This window comes from Myxocyprinus asiaticus, chromosome 24 (genome assembly GCF_019703515.2).
Source record: "Myxocyprinus asiaticus isolate MX2 ecotype Aquarium Trade chromosome 24, UBuf_Myxa_2, whole genome shotgun sequence".
NCBI lineage: Eukaryota > Metazoa > Chordata > Actinopteri > Cypriniformes > Catostomidae > Myxocyprinus > Myxocyprinus asiaticus.
The window spans coordinates 8,677,855-8,697,314 of record NC_059367.1 but is presented as its reverse complement, the minus strand read 5'-3'; the positions used below and the strand labels follow the sequence as shown (position 1 = coordinate 8,697,314).

The window sequence follows — 19,460 nt, the reverse complement described above, 5'->3', positions numbered from 1 at the left end:
ATAGCCTGCAGGTGGCATCTAAAGCGCATACTGAAACTGGGTTTTCCTCTGAAGTGCTGGAGGAGGCGGAGTCTCGCGCTGCTGTGACTTTACAGTCGCCTTCATTAACAATTTCACAAAGTAGAGGGAGCATTCAGTACACCTGTCTAGTGAGCGAAACGTTTTCGGATCTCGGAATATCAGTTTACACAAACCCTTCTTTTTCTGAAAGCAAGACAGACACCACCCAAAAAAAGAGGTATATACAGGTAAGATTTTTAATTATTATTTTTTGTATTATTATTATGTTTGCGATGTAATGGTTATGTAGCAGCATACTATTTTTTTTTAAATAACAGGAAGTATACAGTATACTATACAGTATTCTGTAAGTAGTAATAATGTACTGTATAGTTAAGACTGCAAAATAAATAGACACAACAACTTTTAAAAGGAGAAGAAAATGCTTCCCATGACTTTTGTTGTTGTCAAAGTTCATGTGTCCAGTCAAACTCCTCAGCGTTTTGATCCAAATGGGTTTGATACTGTGTTGGGTCACCACTTGATGTCCAATGTAAAGTCTGGATACTGAAGCAAAACCAGCTGAGAACACTGTCCTAAACCCTCTATCAGAATCAGACCAATAGACCATTTACAATTTTTTTTTAATGTATTTTTTTTTATCTTTGTTGAGCCTTTGAAAACGTCAGCTGGAAGGTGAACAGCTCCTGTCGTGACCGGCGGTTTCACTCCCATGCACATTTTTATTGTTCCCACAGTGTCATGCTACATTCCTCCCTTCTATTCAGACTGCAGACAGCCAGTTGACAGACATTTACATACTAGCCCCAAACCAGCTTTAACGCCTCTTTTATAATACAGTAGAATAGGTCACATTTGAAGGCAACTAAGCTGGTCCCAGATCAGTACGAGTTATTTTCTGGTTTGGTATGTGACATTCTTTTTTCATCTTAATGTGTGAAATACCATCTCTCTGGCTGGATTAGGCCATAGTCATCATCATTAGTATATCTGTAGTGGGGATTTGATTGTGAACGTTTGACTATGAGAAGGACTTTCGGTCCAGAGAGTATAAAAGAGAACACACTGTGAGTCACATGATATCAAGATTTCTCTTTAGTACTTACTTAGTTTGCTGCATACAATAGATAGCAGTGTTACTGGATTTGTGTAAGGTATGTAATTCAATGATGAGAGTAGGTCTTGTTAGTATACAATAAATAATTGTGGTACGGCCTTGTCTACGAAAGCTTAAAGGAATATTCCGGGTTCAACACAAGTTAAGCTCAATCGACAGCATTTGTGGCATAATGTTGATCACCACAAAGATTCATTTCTACTCGTCTCTAATTTTCTTAAAAAAAGAAGCAAAAATCGAGGTTACAGTGAGGCACTTACAATGGAAGTGAATGTGGCCAATTTGAAATGTGAAGCTCATAATTTTATAAAAGCACTTGCATTATTTCTTCTGTTTAAACTCATGTATTATTTGAGCTGTAAATTTGTATAAATCAACGTTTTTACGGTTGTTTAATTGTTTACAGCACTACGTCATCACAGCAACAAAGTTGTTTTTATTTTATCACACTAAAATCATGTCAACACGCATATTATTTACGTTTTGTGGCTATACTTTTGAACCAGTGAGTATTTTAATGTTTACAGATTGGCCCCATTCACTTTCATTGTAAGTGCCTCACTGTAAGCCAGATTTTTGCTTTTTTTAAGAAAAAGAGGGACTAATTAATTAAATTAATAAAAAAAAAATAATAATTAATTTTTTTTTTAATTACATTAATTAAATATTTGCCGTAATCAGTATGATGCCACAAATGCTTTAGATTGAGTTGAACTTGTACTGAACCCGGAATATTCTTTTAACTGTCCTTTCTGTTTACATTAAGATATACACTGGCAGCCAAAAGTCTGGAATAACGTACAGATTGTGCTGTTTCGGAAGGATATTGGTACTTTAATTCATCAAAGTGGCATTCAACAGATCGCAAAGTATAGTCAGGACATTACTGATGCAAAAAACAGCACCATCACTATTTGAAAAAAGTAATTTTTGATCAAATCTAGACAGGCCCCATTTCCAGCAGCCATCACTCCAACACCTTATCCTTGAGTAATCATGCTAAATTGCTAATTTGGTCCTAGAAAATCACTTGCCAGTATATCAAACACTGCTGAAAGCTGTTTGGTTCATTAAATGAAGCTTAACATTGTTTTTGAGTTGCCACAGTATGCAATAGACTGGCATGTCTTAAGGTCAATATTAGGTCACAAATGACAAAAATGAAACAGCTTTCTCTAGAAACTCATCAGTCAATCATTGTTTTGAGGAATGAAGGACAGAAAGAGATGTAGAAGGCCAGATGTACAACTAAACAAGAGGTTAAGTACACCAGAGTCTGTAGTTTGAGCAGTAGACACCTCACATGTCCTCAGCTGACAGCTTCATTGAATTCTACCTGCTCAACACCAGTTTCATGTACAACAGTAAAGAGAAGACTCAGGGGTGCAGGCCTTATGGAGATAATTGCAAAGAAAAAGCCACTTTTGAAACAGAAAAACAAAAAGAAAAGGTTAGAGTGGGCAAAGAAACACAGATATTGAACAACAGATGATTGGAAAAGAGTGTTATGGATCTTAACCCCATTGAGATTTTGTGGGATCAGCTAGACTGTAAGGTGTGTGAGAAGTGCCCGACAAGACAGCCACATCTATGGCAAGTGCTACAGGAAGTGTGTGGTGAAATGTCACTTGAGTTTCTGGACAAACTGACAGCTAGAATCCCAAGGATCTGCAAAGCTGTCATTGCTGCACGTGGAGGATTTTTTGATGAGAACTCTTTGAAGTAGTTTAAGAAGTTCTGAATATGTTTTTCAAATTGTAATAGTAATTTTTCATGTTATTAATGTCCTGACTATACATTGTGATCAGTTGAATGCCACTTTGGTGAATAAAAGTACCAATTTATTTCCATAAGAGCAAAATCTGTACATTATTCCAAACTTTTGGCTGCCAGTGTACATTATAAATAAATGTTATTTATTGTTATAAATAATTAGTGCCTTCCATCTGGGTGTGGTTGTGGTTTTGGAATGCTTTACACTTAAAATGCTTATTGCTGTAATGTTTTTGAGAAATCTAATACATACAATCTAAAAAAAACATTCATCATTAATCACTGACCTCAAGCATCAGAGGTTTTCACAGCCAAAGCTCTTACTTTGATAATATTGGTATAATCTATGTGGTATTTGTCAGATAACACTGTTGGAACAGGTATGTCTTAGGACAGGAGGATTCCTTGCTTTAATAGTTTTTGTCAAAGTCACTTAGGGCATGTAGAAAATGCTAAAGTATATTTTGTAAGGGTTTAAGGTTTGTTTGAGGGGCGATGCATTCTGAAAGATGACATCTGGCGTAGGAGTTCTTGTTCTTTTCAGTCTGTCATGCAGCTCTCTGCAAAAGGTTATTTAGCCAGTGCCTTTGAATAGGAAATGAGCGGATGCAAATGAGTGCCAGGAAAAACACATGCTCGGAACTTTCTCTACACCTGTATGCAGCCTTTACTTGAAGAATTTCATAACGAAAGGTGCGAAAATGCATGGCTGAGCCAAAGGTTGATGAGAAAATTGCATTTTTAGACCTCTATAGTCTAAACAACCACAGGTCAAATTATTGTCATGCTAGGGCTGGACAATTTAGCTAAAAATATATCTCAGTATCAGTCTTTGACAATAGACTGTATGTCTAAATATTTATGTATTTGCTCTGAAATGGCTTAAAAGGGTGATACTGTATTTTCAATTAGAGATTTAAAGTATATTCAGAAATGTAGTGTAAGAACTAAAACAGTTATAATCTAGTTAGTTATAATCAATTCATGTTTTCTAGGTTCACTAAACAAGGAAGAATGATATTTAATCATCATATTTAATTTCATTCATAACAATACAAATTATACAATACAATAGTTAGTTCCAGTCCTGTAATCTGATTGGCTACTATTTGTATTACTCCACTTGTCAGTGTTCTGAGCTTTTCTTGAAGTACTGGAGATTTTGATTCATATCAGTGGCTCGAGTCTTTTGAAACTGTGACCATTTCTAGAGATAACACTCTATTCTCTGTGTATTCACTTGTAATGTAGGTGCTGACAAATGAGAATATTTTATATTTTTTATTTTATTTTATTTTTTATTTTTTATTTTTTCTCCCCTTTTCTCCCCAATTTGGCATGCCCAATTCCCAATGTCTAGGTCCTCGTTTTGGCACAGCGACTTGCCTCAATCCGGTTGGTAGAGGACGAATCTTAGTTGCCTCCGCGTCTGAGACAGTCAATCCACGCATCTTATCAAATGGCTTGTTGAGCACGTTATCGCAGAGACCTAGCATGTGTAGAGGCTCACACCATTCTCCATGGCATCCATGCACAACTCACCACGTGCCCCACCAAGAGCAAGAACCACATTATAGCGACCACGAGGAGGTTAACCCAACGTGACTCTACCCACCCTAGCAACCGGGCCAATTGGTTGCTTAGGAAACCTGACTGGAGTCACTCAGCACACCTTGGATTTGAACTTGCAACTCCAGGTGTGGTGGTCAGTGTCTTTGCTTGCTGAGCTACCCAGGCCCCATATTTTATGTTTTTAATGAATCACTGAATCATTGATTCAACTGATTCATTACAGAACACCCAGTCATTCACGACCAAAACAATGGAAGTGAACGAGAATGATTCATACACTTAAAAGATTTGTTCAAAAACACAGATTCTATCCATTCGAATGAAACACCACTAGTTCGAAAGAGCCGTGCAGAGTGCCGAGTTGGCTCCTTTTGGAACTATTTTCGTTGGTTTGAGAAAAAAAATGCATGTTAATCAATGCAATGCAAGCTAATCAATATTATTTACTTTTTTTTTTTTTTTTACTAAAACACTGTGATATACTGTATGAAAAATGCCACGCAGAGACCTCTGTGAACACCAGTCATGGAATGTGAATCGTTGAATCAGAGTTGTCTTCGACTTGCAAGTCGCGAGACAAGGAGGGATTGTGAAACTATAATCTAATGACACGCTCTTTAGCAAAGTAGTGTTTTAAAGTCATCACGATAATCACGATGCTACTTAATATTAAATCGGCAACAGAATAATTGTAAATCTATCGTGAATATTCAATATACCACCCAGGCTGGCTTGCATTAGTAAGAACCGAATGACATTTCTTCCCATTGATCTATTGAAATGGCATAGTCACTGGAGGAGTATGATAAAGAAAAGGTAAAGCATGCAGTCTGTATTTGACACTTGTTACATAACCACGTTTACTGAGGCTGTAATAGCCCACAGGCAGACATGATCACTTGGGCCTTGTGACATTTTCAAAAGCATAATGAAGTGCATTCTTGAACGTTGTTGATCATGGATAAAAATTGAAAGAGCATGATCGGTTTGTTGACCATGAATATGCTTCTGTCTTCTTTTATTCAGTCTGTAACAATGATAGTGTGTTTGAAGGTTTCTTTATCTTGTAATCCATCTGTTAACACTATATGTAGATATTCATGCTCCATTTTTCTTCCAATGTAAGAAGGCTGGAAATAGTGAAATAGGTGCGTCAAATAGTTATTGATCCACTACTGGGACAGTGAACAGATCAACTGAAATTTTCTTCCAAACTATTAGAGCAGGAACATTTTTCACAACTAGGTTTTGACATTTTCTGAAGAAAACATGAGTGGTTCTTGCCTGTGCAAAACCACAATGCTAGAGTGTTTTATGTGATTGCCATGGCATTGCTATGTGTTTACTAAGGTGTTCTGAGTGCTTTTAGGTGTTCTGGGGTGTTCTGGGCTGTTGCTAGGGCGTTAATAAGTGGTTGCTTACTGGCCCAAGTCACAAGAGCCCACCTCCAAGTGTCTATCTTTTGGCCCCTATGTTTTATTGTCTACCAGGAAATAATAAAAAAAAAAGTTCCAAAATGGACAAACTGCTGAAGCTTTCAAATCTCCTTTGCAGTTGTTTTTCATTGTGATTGGTCATATGATATGCGAGAATCAGTGTCGTTTGGTGTCAAATGATGTCAAACCTGCTGTGACTCATCTAAGGCCTTGTCCACACTAATACGTTTTCGTTTGAAAATGCATCTTTTTCTCTCCGTTTTGGCCTTCTGTCCCCACTGAGATGGCGTTTTTGTCCGAGAAAACGGAGCTTTTTGAAAACGCACTCCAAAGTGGATACATTTGAAATGTCATTTTCGCGTTGTAGTGTGGACTGTGAAAACAGATGCTTTCGAAAACAATGATGCATTTTTAGTCATGTGACGCAGTCATGTGACCCATTCAGTCCAAAACAAGATGGTGGACGACATTGTATCACAGTTGTTTTGGCTACTCTCCAGTTTGAATGCTGATAAAGATCGTTGTTGAAGATTAATGTCAGTTTGTACATACTTCAGCTTACATTTCTTCAAAGGAGACGGGATGTTTACTCGCAGTTGTTGTTCAGCGGCAGAACACGAGGACAGTTGCGTTTCAGACTGTACATTGCCGTGACGTTTCAAAGAGGCGGAAAGTAAATAAACGCCTGACGGAAATGGCGCATGTCGAAGCGTCTTATGTTTTACTCATGCGCAGTACAGTGACGTAAGTGTTTTCAGACGTTTCAATGTGGATGAGCAACTTTTGGAAAAAGCTTGAAAACGCTAGTGTGGACGGAGAGTGTTTTGAAACGAAAACGTTTTCAAATGTATCTGGATTAATGTAGATGTAGCCTAAAGGTGCAATTTTTTTTAATTGAACACAAGTGCAAATGAGATTTGAGAGCAAATGGGAATATTGTCAGCAAATAACAGCCTAAATTTAACTTATGTATTTTTTTTATTATTATTTTCTCCCCTTTTATCCCCAATTTGGAATGCCCAATTCCCATTGTGCTCTAAGTCCTTCTGGTGGTGTAGTGACTCACCTCAATCCGGGTGCTGGAGGATGAATCTCAGTTGCCTCTGTGTCTGAGACAGTCATGTGGCTTGTTGAGTGTGTAACTGTGGAGGCTTCACACTATTCTCTGTAGCATGCACAACTCACCATGTGCCCCACTGAGAGTGAGAACCACATTATAGCAACCATGAGGAGGTTACCCCATGTGACTCTACCCTCCCTAGCAACCAGGCCAATTTGGTTGCTTAGGAGACCTGGCTGGAGTCACTCAGCATGCCCTGGATTCAAACTCACGACTCCAGGGGTGGTAGTCAGCGTCTGTACTCACTGAGCTACCCAGCCCCCATGCTATCATATGTTTTTCAAAGACTTTAATTATATTTTATATTCAAAGACTTTAATTATATTTAATTATAAATAAATTATATTATATTAGCTTTGCATTTTAAATCACTATGCAATTTTCTGAAGAATAATAAATAACCGGAGTGACTATTTGCACTAGGTGTAACTAGCATCTGCCACAGGGCTATTAGCACTTTAATAGTCTAGTGGAAACACCAAAAATTGAAGGCAAACTACACCCACTAGTGTTGCTGTAGTGGTGTAGCGGGTAATGACAGTGTGGTTGCTTCTTTTCATGTGGAAGACCCGGGTTCTCATCTGACTTTTGTCTCACTTTTTCCCATCCTGAACTGTTAACGGTGAAGGTCAGGGAGTTCAGAGAAAGGTTTGATTCGGGTAAAATGAACCATTGTTTTATAGTAATATTATAGTAACCATGTCTTATTTGCAGAAGCCATAGTTTTATTGCAGTTAACCATTGTGTTACTATAGTAATATGGTGTTAATAAAGTAACCATGTTTAATTTTGTGGTGACTGTGATTTTACTACAAAATACCATGGGAGTACTATGGTTACTGTAGTAAAACCATGGTTAATTTTTGTAAGGGAAGGTTGAGTTAGGGGAAGGGGTTGTTATGGGGTGTCTGTGGGACTCTAAATAAACAAAAATAAATATGCTGCAGTGATGCCACTATACTCTGTTAGTATTTAATTAGCGGTGCGCATTATTGTTCTGAATCTGCCATAAATAATACAGTGATGGAACAACATGAGTTGAGTAAATGATGACAAACATTTAATATTTGGTTAAACTATTCTTTTAATACTTAGTGTTAAGGTAAGTGTGAGCAGTAATAATGGTGAATAACTAATTGTGATCACTAAATGCCATAGCAAGCATTAATAATTATTTCTAGTAAAAATTACAAAGAGATTACTCAGACTAGAGTGGGATGTTGTCATGATTGGCTGCTTTATGTGTAGGACTGAACCAACATTTTCACATTTAAGTCTTAAATGTCAGAAAGCTGTGCGTGTTAACTGTTGTGAGACAATGTGGTGGAGAGACGGACGGAACTGCAGGCAATGTTGTTGATCTCATTGGTTTCATAACAACAATGGAATCTAGACATACACATATCCTGTTCTTTTCATCTTCAGAAAAAAATGCATCAATTGCCTCCAACAGCAACATGTCCCCAGTGGGCAGTAAGTTTCCTGGAAAAGCTCTCGTCAGATACAAGCTTAGGCAGTAATTTGTCCCCTGCATGGACAGGGCTCGGTCACGGGATTTGTTGTTGTAGTTACCATGTTTTGAGTTTTAGGATTAGATTTAAACATCCCATATACCATTTGCCTTTTTGTAAGCAAGTGCCCCTGCAAAACAGCTTGCAAGAACTTAATTCTTTTTTTTTACTGTTAATATTTGTTAATATATTAATACTAATATATTAACATGTTAACATATTTATATTTTGCACTCCTACTTTCAGCTTTTAAGACCTAAGCTACAGTATTTTGAAAGCTGAACATCTAAAATAATTAATTTAAAGTACTCCCTGAGATTTTACACAATATACCTTTCAGTAAACAAGATTCATTTCACATCCTCACATGTTGGTACTAGGCTACATATAATTAAAAGAACCAATTTAATCATTTATATGATATCAAAGTGTTCTATATTGATATTTTAAAATTATATATTCAGTACTGCCGCTCCCTATATATTACACAGTCTGTGTAGGGCACCGGCTTCCTAGTGGGGCACCATCTTACCCTAGGGGGGCACCAGAAACTCCACTGGCTGCACTTAATAGGTTATTCAATGACCTGAGAAGCTCGCACCATGCCTCGCACAACCGCCACAGGCGATTGTGGAGCTCTGCGTAAGGCATCAATTTGGCAAGCGCTGGTCTTGTATATAAAGGTCAAAATGAAATCAAAACTGACCCTATTTACTTTTTTTACTGTACTTTTTACTGTTTCTGTCTTATTGTGCATGATTCATTGGTTGTTCGAGAAATGCAATAACTTGCTCCACCTCTGAAACAACTTTTCTTTACTGCTGATGTCATGAATCCCTCTTAGTTCTCAACCCCACTAACCACCTGGCTCCATTCTGGTACAGTATGTAATGGATACTTTTCACGATCATTTCAATTGCTGAATGGATAAAATCAAGCACCGCCCCCAACCTACTTTTTTTCTTGATGAATATTCTGTTTAGCTCAGAAACACGTCAGATTGCAAAAGTGAAATGTGTAGTGAACATCATTTCATGTTGACGTTGCATTTCTGTCACTATTTCAAAATCCCCTTGGAGTTGCAACAGATATTTGATAGGCATAACCTTAAGGAGAACTTCTTGAGGTATAATTTCATTGCAACAAAATGATCTCGAGTGATGTTGACCGCAGATCTCTTCACTTGACGATTCCTCCTGTAATAATAACAGTTGCATATGGTGAATCTTTTCATCCCAAAGTATCATATAGTCCGTTTAAATCTACAACTTACCACAACTTCCTCCAACATGCAGTGACTTAACAGACAATGAAAAGGGAAGTGTACAATGATTCACTTATCACTGGGCTGAGAGTGCAACAGCAGGTACGCCAATATCAGATAGCAGTTTTTTTTTAAATATCGCATAGAGGTTTATCATGACCCTGTTCTAGACAGCCACCTTCCATATCTGTTACACCTCATTGGCTTTCAAAAGATTTGTCTAATCCCTGGAGAGTTAAATTAACTTTTTAAAACATTTGTCCCAAAGTGCTGTTTTACTCTTTTTGTGTTTTTCTGCAGAGAAATGTGCCTATTTTATTGTTTGACCTGAAACATACTGTATGCAAGTGATCACTTTAATCTTTGCAAACTAAATTTTTTTCCATTAAAAAATGTGTCAGACTGCAATTAATAGCTCAGTGCAGTTACGCAATGTATTCTCAACATTTCCACAACGAGCGGTATAGTCGACACTGTCATGGCAGAGCAAGTTAGTGTGTCATTTTTTTCCCGTGTTAAAATACTTTTTAGATCCCAGCGTATTACGACAAGACATTCGTAGGTTAATGTCTTAGGTTGAAAGTGTAAACACTGTGGCTCTGTGACACTTTCAAAAGATTGCTTTGCTTGTGTAATGGTAGCCAGCTGGTAGGTGACTGGTTGCGGTGGTGCCGTGACCCGGATGGGAGTGAGGTTTAGGGGGGTGAGTGTAACGGTTGCCAGCTGGTAGGTAGCTGTGCAGTATGTAAACCTCACTCCCCTGGCCTTAAGATGTGCACTAGTGACTGACATTAGAGGCTGTAGCCTTTAGCCTCCTAGTTAGCGTGCCTGTCTCCCATGCCAGAGATGCTGAAGAAAACATGAGTGGTTCTTGCCTGTGCAAAACCACAATGCTAGAGTGTTTTATGTGATTGCCATGGCATTGCTATGTGTTTACTAAGGTGTTCTGAGTGCTTTTAGGTGTTCTGAGGTGTTCTGGGCGGAGCAGGTTGAGTAGGACCAGTCACACTTGTTTCAGCATTCTTGGGGTGGGACTATTTATCTGTCTGACCAATAGAATTTGGGGGAGCGTCCCTCTTGAGTACTGAGTTTGGTTACTCAAAAACCAAACACATTAAGTTGTTGCACTTTAAGTATTCAACGAGACTGCTCATTCTTTTTTCGTTTCACTCATTTGACCTCTGCAGCAAATCTTTCTGCCTTTGCTACGAGTTGAGACTTTCAGCAGTTGGTCTGATCTCCTGACTCACGTTACTCTGTGTATGCTGTGGTGAACTCACTTGGAATAGTAAATAGTAAATGTTATCCCTTCCTTTGTCTCTTACTATTTCTTAGTTTGTGCACTGACACTTCCCTGGTGCCCTTCAGAGGTCATAAGACACGCTTCACAATGCTACTGAATAAAGATGCTTTTTGCCATTTTTGTATGGAGAAAAGGGGACAAAGAAATCAGCATATTTTTCAGTCCGGATTTAAACTTACTTCACCCACAAAAGCACTAATGCTCAATGTGTTCAAGCATACGTGCTAACTAATAGGCCATGCCTCTTACAAATATGCTTAATTATTTTTAGACTAAACTAACTATTGCAGTGATAGGTTACAGGCTTTATTCTCCGAATATTCTTTAAAATAAATTAAAATGGAATTTTGTGGCTTTAAGCCTGTTCGTTAGCTTTAAAACCATGCTAGTGTACTCCTAAAAGTTGAGAAAATAAAATTTTTGCAGATACAGTTATTGCATTTAAAATTTGCAGACTTTCTCCCCTGCGAAAATGTGCCAAAATATTGATAAATCATCTTGCCCTCACGGCTGTATCCAGATTTTATCCAGTGCTCCTCGATACGGTGCTTTCAAAGTTGCAGTTTTATCTGTGTATGTGTTGTCGTTACGAGCTATAATATACAAAGTAAAATTTGCTGCAGACATACACTTTTGGAGGTGCGATGTCTCTTTTCTTCTTTTGGCTAGCGAAGTCTTGAAGTCTAAAAAATACTGTTTTTGAATGTTTTTAAGTACTAAACTATTTGATGCTTTTTTCAATTTTAATGAATGGGTAGCTACAGCAACCAGAATTTAATTTCCCTCATGCAAAACCACCCCCGCGGTACATGGTTTTGCCAACTGTATCTATTCAATACAGCAATAATTAGGATTTATAAGTACATTTTATTCATATGCAATGCTTAATAACAGCTTTTTGCAGGAAACCTTCACATGGTACACTAAGCTAATTATGTAATCACTGTCACTGTACCCAATTAGCAAACTGAAGAAAGAAGTCTGAACAAAGAGCGCATACATGAAGCCTGTGTCATGTTGGATACGGTCTTAATCTTGTTTCATAGCTTTAAGCCCTCAATTAAAAGAAACAGCATGGAATTCTGTCCCTTACACATGAATAATCCTTTGAAACTGTTAAAAACCTTGAAGAGATTAAGTTTCCACTGCAAAGCAACATTTGAAAGTACAGTATGTGAAATTGGGACGGCTGCACATTGTACAGCATTTGGGAGACAAAATGGACAATAAACATATGCATTCATTCCCAATTTGATTAGCTAAATCAAAACGTTAATCATGAAATAATATAAAAGACCAAAATTATTTGTTAAGATTGTTTTAATAACAGATTTCAAATAATCGAAAAAAAATCTTAACAACAAGGTCATCATACATGTAGCTTCTTTAGCTCAAATCATGCAAAAAAATAAATAAAATTCAGGTTAGACAAGCCTATGCGCATGTGCGTTTTAGAGTAAACAAACAACCGTTGTCTCTATCAAAATGGTGATTGGCTCTTTTTACTGAAAGGGGGGTATTTTATTCCAGTAGCCGCAACATTGCGTGTTATGATTTCTCCAATTAATTTTTCTATCTGTGGCTTGTCTACTCCCCCTTAAACTGTCTCTATGTTAACACTGGAATACTGGACATAAACACTATTTACTAACACTGAACTTGGACGCGTAGCAACCATGTAGAGAAGCGATATAGAGATAAATGGAAGGAAAGAGAAAGTGAGGACAGGTTTTAAAAGTGTTATGGTGATATAAACATAAATGTTTTATGTTCTCCATGCTCTTAATGTCTGGCACATGGTCACGTATCTTTTAATACATCGAAAGGTCACTTCCCTCAAGTTCTGCATGATCCGTGACCTTCCACTGTCAGTGCCACGTAAGTTGCTTTTCTTTGTACAATGGGACTATTGTTCTTGATTGGATCACAGAAGAAAGTCAGATACGATGTTTTAAACTTTAGATTTTATGTTACAAGCTTTTAAATAGGGAATATGATGTTCGCGGATATTCCTGTATGGACAAACAGTGCCTAAGGCTTTGTCAACAGGTTAAAATTGCAATGTAATACAGTAGAGTTACATATTATTAGATGTTACATAACTTGCATAAATTAATCCAGAAACCGATACAAAACCGATATTTGTTAAGCTAATTCTCAGACATGTTGTATGCGTTATTTGAACTCAAATATTGACTCATGTATCAACTTATATTGACACTTGTTTCATAATAGCTTGGTTTCATCATAACAGCTGTGATTCGGCATTAAACCCACAGTGCGTAGAAATTATGAAACGGATAGTTCTGACTCTAAATTCTGATTGGATTTAAAGCTGTAGTTATATGCAGATTACCACACACCTGTGATTGCACATTCTGTATTAATGCACCAAATTGCCACATTCAGGGTTTGACATTAACTTTTTGGCTCACTGGCCACTGTGGCTACTGGTGTTCCAAAGTCACTAGCTACTAAGCATTTTCGCTAGCCAAAATACCCCACCCCACAAAAAGGGATGCAGGTAACTAGAAACTGTAACTGCATGCATTTCTTTGAGCATTTTATTTGAACAAGAGTTTAGCAAGGCACAGGTGTAATGATTTAAGTCATCTCTATAGAAAATATCTGAAGGCACACATGACCAGTTAAAACAGGTGGAAAACTTTGTCAAATATTGTAATTGTACTTGCCTTCATGAAAGTTAACCATTGTTCTTCCATTTTTTAACATTGGCATAATTGGCATTTGTAATAATAAAGGCCATAACCACAGGTATGACTTAATACTGTGGTTAGGCTAATGTAGATAGTCTTTCTAAAAAAATAAACTATATTATTTGTTATGAAAAGCTAATAGCCTAAATACATTAAGAAACCTTTAACTACAACTTTCACTGTTAATAATTCCATGGAGTAATCATTTACCTTCATTGCACCTTTTTCCATAAATGGAAAAAACATTCATCTTTTTTTTCCATTCATAGAAGAAATAAAGTTCTGAGGGTTTGGATCAAAGGTGAGTGAATGATGATTGAATAGTTAGGCTATTAATAATACAAATTAAGCTTTACAGACCTATTCGATTTAATATGCTTCTACACCACCAAACATTAGTTTGGGTGATGATGTGTATTTTAAAAACCTTAAGGTTTGATGGTAAGGTAATCTATGCCAGTGCATGGCACACTGTAGTCTTTTTACCTCATCAGTGCTGTTTAATGTCAGGGCTGTCTAGCAGTTTGAGAGGCTTCCTTCATATAACTAGAATGTTCTCTGTAGAATTCAAATGGGTCACATAAGTTTTGTGGTCTCCACCGGCTGCCACGCTATCGAGTGAAGCCGACTGAATCATGAAAGTTTCGCTCTGCGCTGAACTCTGGCTCTATCTCTGGAGCACACTGATGTGCACTGTGGCGGTTTGCACGAAAGCACGCTTCATTTGTCCCACGGAGATGCACGTGTCAGATTTGTGAAGCAGATATACTGCTTATAAAGCACTGAACACGAGATGAAAATTTGCCAAAGTGGCTAGTAAGAGTAACTGAGTTAACCGCCTCTCCAAGTAGGTATAACTGCTGGCTGGAGACCACCAAATGGGGGTGGAATCTCCAAAAGAGGGCAGGGTTACTCCAAAAAGGGGTTGCACCAACTTGAAAAGGGGCCGTCACTTCCACTCATGGTTAATGTTAGGGAAAGGGTTAGGTTAGGGGCTCCATATATCTTTGCTGGCAGTTTGGAGCTTCCGCCTCTTTTTGGAGCTCTTCCTGCAGCTATATCCTTCTCCAACACTGCCCGCATTTTGCGGGTGGGCGGGTGTTAATGTCAAGCCCTGGCTACGTTGCTTTGCAACTGTAAACATCTTAAAATTAGGCCATGTCCACACTAATGCTTTTGGTTGAAAACGCATTATTTTTGCACACTGAAGTGATGTTTTCCTCCACTGAAAACGCTCTCTAGTACAGCATACTTTGGAAAATGATGACATTAGAAAATGGAAAACAACATTTTCCACCAAAAAACGTATTAATGTGGAATAGGCCTTTTCTGTGTTAATTTGTTATCAGAATTATCGTAAATACTTATTCTATCGTAAATACCGAGTTTCTTCTCTGATGTAGCACTTGAACTCACTCAAGTCATAATTACGACTGGGAAACTTTTCTGGCCTTCAAGTGGAATTGGAAATATCCTAATTATGTGTTCTGAACACATTAATGACAAAGCAAAGTCGTATTTAGAAGTGGGAACCCCGGAATTCTAGATGATACCTGAGTTGCATTGAAAAGTCGTTATTTTAGCAATTCGCTTGGTGATGTTAGTGGTGCAGAAATGACACACTTCAACTTTAATTAATCACAACATTGTGGATAAAGACATGAGGAGGAAGTTGTCTTTGTGCATGAAATCTACTGGGATGACTTCTGTCACCCTGGAGGATTGTGTAATATTGTGATCTGGATAGCAGTGTTGAGGCAAACTGACACGCAGGTGTTAAACGCTACAGACAACAGCTGGTTATCAGGAGCAAACATACACACTTTCTCACCCGTCCTCCCTTTTTCCTCACATGCCCGCTGCGTGTGCTCTCTCTCTCTCTCTCTCTCTAGCTCTTTCTCTCTCCACAGTAGACCCATGGATATAAACACGCTGGCACAGAGCAAATGGCACTGGTGCTTTAGATGTTCCGACTGAGTCAGAGGCTGCTCTTAGCTCTGAATAAGGGCTCAGTCTCACAGTTTGTTTATGCCTCCAATTTGAAAGGCCATTATTCCTCATTCACACCAACTCGGAGGGCCTGCACTCTGTCTGCTGGCTTTACGAGGAGCAATTTATTCAGTGCTACGGCTGCTGGACGGCTGGCTGCAAACACACACACACTTAGCTGATCACGAGACCAACCTATAAAAGCAATTAAGTTGCTGCATCAACTCAGTGAGACTCACTCACTATTTCACTAAAGGTGAAGTGAGACAGTTTGCAAAGAGGTTTCCCCAAAGACTCCCCCCATCTGCAATTTGTCAGACAAATGTCATGTCATTTTTCTACCCAATGTTGCTATGTCAGGCCGGACGTGCTGGTTGTATGCACCTATACAGGCCATCATATGCATATGTTGATATTAACACACACACACCTACAGACCCACATTTACATACACACTCATACAAGGCTATGACTCAAGTTTCCACTTTTTAGTATTGGTGATATTTGTTTGTTGGAGTTATTGAATATGTGACAGATCTGTCTGATCCAGTTAATAATGTCACTTTTCTGTTCTCTCTTGGGCTTTCTTTTTAGGGTCAAATGGCTAATGTTTTTGGTCCAGATCTATTAAGTCATTCAAAAATACATAAAAAATACAATTTATGCAAAATAATTGCTTTAGTTCATCTCTTCTATAAAAAAATGTGTTTTCAATTTCTCATTTCAAAGTTATTTTGATATTTTTTCTGGGGCTAAAAGTAAAAAATGTCATGTGGTCTAACCGTCAGGAGACAGTAAAAAAAAAAAATCAGTCTCATTAAAGCTGAAATACTTGAAAAAAGTAATGTTGGCATGAGTGCAAAAAAAATTAATAAAATAATAATAATATTATTTGATTATAGGTTACCATTTTGTTGTCGTATGACAAAAAACAAACAAACAAAAACTAAAAAAGCAAGGTAAAACAGAGGAAACCTTTAGACCCTCGTGACTGTTTGTGAAGTTTAAAAATATTAATTCAGCAAAAAAAGAAACGTCCCTTCTTCAGCACACTATTTTAAAAGATAATTTTGTAAAAATCCAAATAAATTTACAGATCTTTATTGTAAAGGTTTTAAACAATGTTTTCCATGCTTGTTCAATGAACCATAAACAATTAATGAACATGCACCTGTGGAACGGTCATTAAGACACTAACAGCTTACAGATGGTAGGCAATTAAGGTCACAGTTATAAAAACTTAGGACACTAAAGAGACCTTTCTACTGACTCTGAAAAACACCAAAAGAAAGATGCACAGGGTCCATGCTCATCTGCGTGAACGTGCCTTAGGCATGCTGCATGGAGGCATGAGGACTGCAGATGTGGCCAGGGCAATAAATTGCGATGTCCGTATTGTGAGATGCCTAAGACAGTGCTACAGGGAGACAGGAAGGACATCTGATCGTCCTCGCAGTGGCAGACCACGTGTAACAACACCTGCACAGGATCGGTACATCCGAATATCACACCTGCGGGACGGGTACAGGATGGCAACAACAACTGCCCAAGTTACACCAGGAATGCACAATCCCTCCATCAGTGCTCAGACTGTCCGCAATAGGCTGAGAGAGGCTGGACTGAGGGCTTGTTGGCCTGTTGTAAGGCAGGTCCTTACCAGACATCACCAGCAAAAATGTCGCCTATCGGCACAACCCCACCTTCGCTGGACCAGACAGGACTGGCAAAAAGTGCTCTTCACTGACGAGTCATGGTTATGTCTCACCAGGGGTGATGGTCATTCATTCGTTACACCGAGGCCTGTACTCTGGAGCGGGATCGATTTGGAGGTGGAGGGTCCGTCATGGTCTGGGGCGGTCACAGCATCATCAGACTGAGCTTGCTCAATGCTGTGCGTTACAGGGAAGACATCCTCCTCCCTCATGTGGTACCCTTCCTGCAGGCTCGTCCTGACATGACACTCCAGCATGACAATGCCACCAGCTATACTGCTCGTTCTGTGCGTGATTTCCTGCAAGACAAGAATGCCAGTGTTCTGCCATGGCCAGCGAAGAGCCCGGGTCTCAATCCCATTGAGCATGTCTGGGACCTGTTGGATCGGAGGGTGAGGGCCAGGGCCATTCCCCCCAGAAATGTCTGGGAACTTGCAAGTGCCTTGGTGGAATAGTGGGGTAACATCTCACAGCAAGAACTGGCAAATCTGGTGCAGTCCATGAGGAGGAGATGCACTGCAGTACATAATGCAGCTGGTGGCCACACCAGACACTGACTGTTACTTTTGACTCCCCCACCCCCTCCCCCCCTTGTTCAGGGACACATTTTTCCATTTCTTTTAGTCACATGTCTGTGAAACTTGTTCAGTTTATGTCTTAGTTGTTGAATCTTTAAATGTTCATACAAATATTAACACATGTTAAGTTTGCTGAAAATAAAAGCAGTTGAAAGTGAGAGGACGTTTCTTTTTTTGCTGAGTTTATATCAGATTTTGACATTTTTATGAAAAGGTGCATTTTGGTCAGGTCATATGGAGTAACTGAGGAAACTTCTTAAAATTCTGACTCAAAAATTAAATATTTATTATTTACCTTGAAAAATATTTTAAAAATGTATTAATTTTATTTTTATTTTTTTTAAATGTATGAGACCAAAATGATCACAAAGATTACATTTCTATGAACATTACACGTGTGTTTTAAACTAGATTTTTAAAAGATTTCTCATTTTTATTACCTCTTTTACTGTCCATGACCCTTTAATCACATGCAACTTCTTTGTTGGAAGTATATTTGTCAATTTAGTATTTTAATCAATTAAAAACATTTTTACGTAAACAAGCCTGGTGACGTGTTCACAGGTTGATTTCCGCAAAAAGTGTAAACACTGCAGCTTTGTGGTGTTTTCAGTGTTATTCTGTTTGTTTGAGCGGTCCAACATGTCAGTTTCTCAACCAAGGGTTTGAGTTTGGGGCCTGGGCCTGGACTATCAGTTTGATCAATCAATGATAGATTGGATGGGTGTTTAGGAAACCTGTTGGAAAATCATTGTCACTATTTTTGCAGTTGCATTTTGTGCCACTAGCGGTGGAGAAATTCTACACTTCACCATAATTTCCACAAAGAACTTTACATTCTAGTTAGTTACAAACCGTTTATGTACTGATGCTTTAAAGACCCCAGAAACCAATACAGTTCTAGAAGAACCTACTGTATAATGTAACCTCCAAAGAAAATCTAACCTATTTTTGGACCATTAAAATTAAGATTTTACGTGGTATTACAATAATGCATTCAGAGTTTTAGTGAGAATAACTATTCTCTGTAGTTATTCTCATTAGATTCTCATTACTGTAATACAGGTAAAACAAAATTTTTTAACCAACATAAATTAAAGGCAGTGCATCAAACACTACCATGCTGTATAAATACTTTACAATCTAAATAATATATCATAATTTTTTTTCTACATTACAGTAATGAGAATGAGATGGTTTTGCATTATGACAATGAGAATTGGGGAAAAGAGTGCATAATTGTCAATAAAATAACATCACAATGCAAACATACAATATCCATATTTGTACTTGCGTTATTCTTTCATATAATATATTTCTTTATATATATTTTATGTATTTTATTTT

The 19,460-nt window shown here is 38.0% G+C and overlaps 1 protein-coding gene across 4 annotated transcripts in view; it reads left to right on the top strand.

Annotated features, from left to right (window-relative positions):
- Nucleotides 1-110: 110 nt before the first annotated feature.
- LOC127415111 (phosphatidylinositol 4-phosphate 5-kinase type-1 beta-like) overlaps nucleotides 111-19,460 on the top strand; it is a 58,336-nt gene continuing 38,986 nt past the window's right edge. For 2 of the 4 annotated variants that reach the window (XR_007892910.1, XR_007892909.1), the window contains exon 1: nucleotides 135-248. The gene's annotated coding sequence lies outside the window, so the exon portion shown is untranslated. Of the gene's footprint in view, nucleotides 249-19,460 lie in introns of all 4 variants that reach the window. The other 2 variants (XM_051653672.1, XM_051653671.1) reach the window with 2 other exon arrangements.